We start from the raw sequence: 6,066 nt of genomic DNA on the forward strand, positions 1-6,066 counted from the left end.
TTCTGCCTCCGTCTTCAGGTAGAACCTACTCAGTTTGCCCAATCGATAGCGCTACTCCCTTTCTCCAGGACAATTTTCTCAGACATTATCCGTCGTCCTGTTTTTATCTGAAAAGCATCCTGTTAAAACACAACATTTCGGAGACTGGATTCTGCCTCCGTCTTCAGGTAGAACCCACTCAGTTGGGCCCAAATCGATAGAGATAGTCCCTATCTCAAGTAAAACCTATTCAGTTGGGCCCAATAAATAGATCTAGTCCCTGTCTCTGGAGATAGGGAATAGCTCTATCGATTGGGCCCAACTGAGTGGGTTCTACCTGAAGACGGAGACAGAATCTAGTCTCCGAAACGTTGTGTTTTGAAAAATATACAGGACGTTTTTACTAAAGACAGGACGATGAATAATGTCCAAAAACATTATATTTTAAGCAGTTTCATTATTACTGTGTCCACAATTCATTTTCACAACGTTCGCGCGAAAGAGAGAAAACTTCCCTTAGTAAAAATAAAATAAAATTGTTAGCGTATTGCTATCAAATTAGAGTAATACCCGTTAATTTCTGTAGCTATATGATGTGTTTTGAGTACATAATATTAGTTGGCACTGGAATCTTTTCTATACGAAAGTCTACATGCTGTATTGAATGATAAGACAAGAGCAATTGGCCGATGAAAAGGAAAGCGAAGCGCATGAAATGCATTATTATTATTATTATTATTATTATTATTATTATTATTATTATTAATGTTACATCACGCATAATCATACCTACGAGTATCCTGACGACACTCATCAGTTTNAGCGCATTTACGTGTATCGTATGGTTTTAACATTAAACAGCGGTTCTTTCCCTGGACAGCATTAACCGGCTGATCTCTATAGCGGCGATGTAATGTTTCCTGTGAGGTATGAACTAAATTTTTATATATTAATTAGAAAATTTCGGTCCTTAAAAGGTTGATTCGTAAAAACGTGTACTGAACTCTAAGTTAATTAAAAATTATTATTAGATTAATATCACTGCAGATGAAACACAAACCAATATAACCCTGCATTCCGTCCACAAAGTGTATTCGTGTGCTTCATCTGGGTTTCACAATAAACAGCTGTTTTTCCACAAACAACTTCGCAGTTTGACTTTTTAATGGAAAAGCAGTACGTTTCATGTGAGGAAGAAATCATTTTTAAATAAAGTTTAGATTAATTTCAGACTTAAAATGTCTCTCAACAATCCGTTATATGTGAAATGTTATTTTGGTGTTACATACGAACATACATGAAGATAAAGTACATTACATATACGACCTATACACAAAGGTTAACGCTTATATTCAATACGTCATTGTGTCTTAATGTCATAATATTACCAATTATGAATACGAACAGAAGAAGGTATCATTACATGGCAGCAGAAGGTATTTTGGGTCAGAATTTTATTGTCGACCTTTGCTGAAAGAAGTTCACAGTGTAACAAGTATTCCATAACATTATATTTCAGCATCCTCTTGCAAAATAATTTAATTTTATTACCTAAAATAATTAAATCATTACCTTTCGCAGCTTTCGTCGCTCTTCGATGGTTGTCTAATTGTTTTCGCTTCTGAGTTAATTTCACTTTTTCTGCACACCATATTTTTGTCTGGGCCGTCATTATGTGTGTTAATTACACGATTCTATTTGCGTGGGCAATCCTGAACATTCGGCTACTTGTTGACACGCATATCAGATCATTAACTAACGCAAAAGGATGCTGAAATAAAAAGAAGCTATCCATGTAACAGGTCACGAAGGCCCTTAGGTTTGTGAGATGTCGAGGCTCCCACATTATCTAGGCAATCGGCTTACAGATGTCGGTAAAGTTATCAGCCTTACGAGCCGGCCGCCATTTACCTCCAGGAAGATTTCTGATACTCATTTCTGTTAGAGGTTGAGTCCACCCCAGGGCCATAGTGCGGCTGGAAGGATTAGGTAAACTGAAAAATTCAATGACTTCATCGGGAATCTAAACTGTGACCTTCCGGCTTGTAACATAGTACCTGAGGCCGCGCCATAGCTCAAGCGGTTAGTCGCTGGCTTCCCATCGCGGCGGCCCGGGTTCGATCCCGGGTCTGGTCAAGTGGGATTTGTGGTGGACAAAGTGGCGCTGGGACAGGTTTTCTCCGAGTACTTCGGTTTCCCCTGCCAATCTTCATTCCACCAATTGCTCCACAATCACCCTCACCTATCATCGGGGTCTGGTACAATAGGTAAGAAGTGGCCGCAGTACAAGGGACTTAGTCCCACACCACTAGCAATAAAAAGAACACAGTACCTCAACCAACTAAGCTACCGCGTGTCCCGGATGTTGAAATATAATATTATGATGCAAGTCGCTCCACTCAAGTTTGTTCATGTTCAGGTAAGTTCAATTTTCTTTTAAATTAATATTTGAATAAGTTTAAAGATTAGAGTTAGCAGTTAAACTCCGTGAGTTATTTGTTGGAGGTTAGAAATTTTGTTCATTTAAAATTAAGAAGGTACGCATTTTGCTCACAGAGTGAAGCCTCTTCGTGTGAATGAAAAGTATTAACCAATCTGACCTTGCATTGAAGGCTGAATATATTTTCTGTGATTTGTTGACTGAAATGTTAAATCTGTCACGCATCCGGGTTTCCTTGGCTAATATGGCGGGCTTTGGATTTGATGATCGAATTTATTGGATCTTTATGAAACTGGTTACAGAAGTTCACAAATCACTATCTGACACTGTCATCTTGGTTGACTGGACACTCTCGTCTTCTGTTGTACCCCGTTGTACGCCTTCAGTTCTCACCTGAACTACGACTGACTTCTGGTTTACGGCTGGCTCAACTGTGATCTGCGACTGGCTGTACTTTCGAAGTCACAGTCAAAGTCACATTGCTACTGACGATCAGTCAGTCAGTCAATCAGTCAGTCAGTCAGTCAGTCAGTCAGTCAGTCTTTGTGTCCAGCACAATCTGGGGCTCATGACCAGATATTTATTACTCTTTGACACTTACGGTCTTGTTATTGTCATCTGAGTTTCCTGTTATATATCTTATCAGTATCCACGGAAACACCTGCTGAACACCTGTATACACAAAACGTCGTCTTGGTTTACAAGAAGCCAGCCCTACTGAAACGTGTTTGTCAACTCGATCCCTAGCAAAGATCTACATGTCTCAGTATTGTCACGTATAGGTGTGACTATAGACGGTGTTTGGATTGGTGAATGGATTTACTGACCACTTATGTACGAGTACAAGACTCATGTACACGTACAGAGCTGTCGCTAATCTCTGCAATTCACAAATTACCATAGTACCCGCTAAGAGCTTTCTACCCTGCCGTGTCTTCACCAGCCGTTCCTTGGCAACGACTTCTAGCATTGGAGATTCTTCAGCATCAGGAGCTCTAGTCATTACTCTCCGGCGAATATCCTGCAGATCAATTCTTTTCTTCACAGCCTCCCGTTAGAACTGCCTACTAAAGCCAAAGTCAAAGTCACATTGCGACTGACGGCCAGTGAGTCAGTAAGTCTTGGTGCCGAGACCCATCTGGGGCTCATGACCAGGTATTCATTACTCTTTGAAAGATACGGTCTTGTTTTGTGGAGCGTCCTCTCTGACGAGAGGTCGAGTCTGCCTATTAAATGACTTTGTCTCTTGTTTATAACATTTCAGCATGGATCACAGAAAAGACCCATTATCCATAGCTATAGTTCAACTGTTGCATCATTAAAATTCTCCTGCCTATCAATGGGAATATGTTTACCGAGCTGTTGCCTAAAATCGCTCTGGTATACCCGTCTATCTCACGATCATTGCATAGCAACGACTATACAAGTTGCTGTATAATGTTGCATTCAAAAGTTTGAATAAGAAAATGGGTTCGTGTAGACGTTTCTGCTCACCTAACAAAATAGACTTGCTGCCGGTATGTTCCTGGCTTCTACATTTATTCAGAGCAGTCATCTCACTGTCCTCCGTTCTTGTACTTTCGTAGACTGTAAATATGCCAGTAGTTGAAATCTTTCTTTCTAATTCCACGTATCCCCGACATATGTCATAAGTGCAAGCCTCAGAAGAAGAACACGCATGTGGAACTAAACAAATACTGTAGCCAGTAATTCAGAAAAGAATACATAGGCTGACAAACACGTCACGTCCACTTACACTGTTTTGTGTTCATGCACAGTTGATTCGGTAGATGTACGCAATCACTGAATCAAGATACTTTATTTATTAGTAGCAGTATGTAATATTCGCAGACGTTTCTTATTTACACGCAGGCTTTCTAAGTTCGCATTCTAGTGTATGCAGCCTGCATTTCATAGATCTGAAGGATTCGCTGTCACGGTGTCCATGACCGCATTCCAGCAGTGGTGGTCCCACCCCACAGGTTCCCACGTGTGCTGCACTGCTATTGCAGACTGTTAAACTGAAGTTATGAGCTCATGATTACCTCCAATGGCACAATGTCAAACTCAGGCCAGTTGTTCCCGACTTCAAATATGCAGGCTTCCGAACGGAAGGATAGATATCCCTACAGGTATTAATTTTTGCATATTATGCAAGAAATGTACGTATCTTGTCCAATTCTGAGATATAGGGAACAGGCAATATTCAGCTGACAAATACACTTCTTTTAAACTTGAAAATCTGTAACCATCATTACACGTAAAATGTCTGAAATATCTTTGAGGGTATATCATCGTCAGACAGCGAAACAGATCTTTGCCTTATTATGAAAACGTTAATTTTTTCTATATTTATTATTTCCTTCGGGTGGTGTGAGACTGAGTCCACTTGGTACGTCGGCCACTAATTGGCTTATTGTCCCAGCCCCAGGTGATAGATGATCAGTGTGAAGCAGTCGGTGGAATGAGAATTAACAGGGGAAACTGAAGTACTCGGAGGAAATCTGAACCGGCGTGACTTTTTCCAACACGAATCTAAGGTGACCTGAATTGGAATTGAAGTCGGGCCCCCGCGGTGGGAAGTCTGCGACTAACCGCCTGAGCTATCGTAGCTATATTCTGTTTTCAGCATAAGGTGGGAGCCAAACTCGCCGAACCGGTGATATTCAACACACAGGAATCTTTTTTCGAAGGGTTGCCTACTCAAGGCATTACGTGCTGCTACAAGCAGAAGTCTTTCACAAAATATAGAATATCCCTGGTTCTTATTCTGCTCCGAACTTATTAAATCAGTTAATACTGTGACGTATACACCCTTTACTAGGCGAAGATTTCGAAGCAAACAACGAGTACTGTCGTTGCTATGCAGTAGGCTGAGAGACTAACGACCGTTCCTGAACAACGGCACGGTAAACACGTTCCCTAAGAAACGATGTTTGGACTATCGTTAGGCAACCGCCCATAACAATAATAGAGGAGTGGTTCGAGGGGGTGTTTTCTGTTGAGTCCGCCCCGAGGCTATATAGAGAGCACCCGAAGCTGGCTGAGTGAATTCTATTGCGGTATATTTGCCGAAGGGTAAAGAAGTGAGAGTGGGAAGTTGAAGAATCTCCACTGCTACAAGTCATTGCTAGGGAACGGCTGTTGACACAGCAGGCTCGAAAAGACTTAGAGGATACTGTGGTGATCTGTGAATTGTGGCGATTAGCAGTGGCACTATAATTACTCGTAGTTCCGAGCGGTGTCTAAAAGTGGTCAATAAATCAAATTCACTAACCCAAACTCCAAAAAATACGAGACAGTATTATCACATATTGCTCAACTATCAATTTTAATATCAACCCTACTTAGACGCTTTGGTTCCAAAAGTAATTCTTCCAAATTGTACTATATGTAACATTAACACAACAATGTATTATACTGTATAATCCTTTGGTAGCGTACATTGTACTTCTCCGAGTTCCCCGTAATGCTGCTTTTGTAACGAATGGATGAAACAGTACATACAACGCCAAACATTCAGTTCCAAGAGAAACGAGTGCTGTAAAATAAGCAGGACACGTTAACACGCATAGGAGAAATGAGAATCGCTTAAGCTTGTTGTCTGACAACACAAATTGAAGCCACAGCTAGCAATACATATATAG

The 6,066-nt window shown here is 40.8% G+C and overlaps 1 protein-coding gene across 1 annotated transcript in view; it reads right to left on the minus strand.

Annotated features, from left to right (window-relative positions):
• Nucleotides 1–6,066, minus strand: part of LOC111867926 (zwei Ig domain protein zig-8-like) — a gene marked incomplete at its 3' end in the record, with an annotated part of 336,655 nt that overhangs the window by 59,406 nt on the left and 271,183 nt on the right. The window lies entirely within an intron of this gene.

Source organism: Cryptotermes secundus, unplaced genomic scaffold (assembly GCF_002891405.2).
Source record: "Cryptotermes secundus unplaced genomic scaffold, Csec_1.0 scaffold252, whole genome shotgun sequence".
NCBI lineage: Eukaryota > Metazoa > Arthropoda > Insecta > Blattodea > Kalotermitidae > Cryptotermes > Cryptotermes secundus.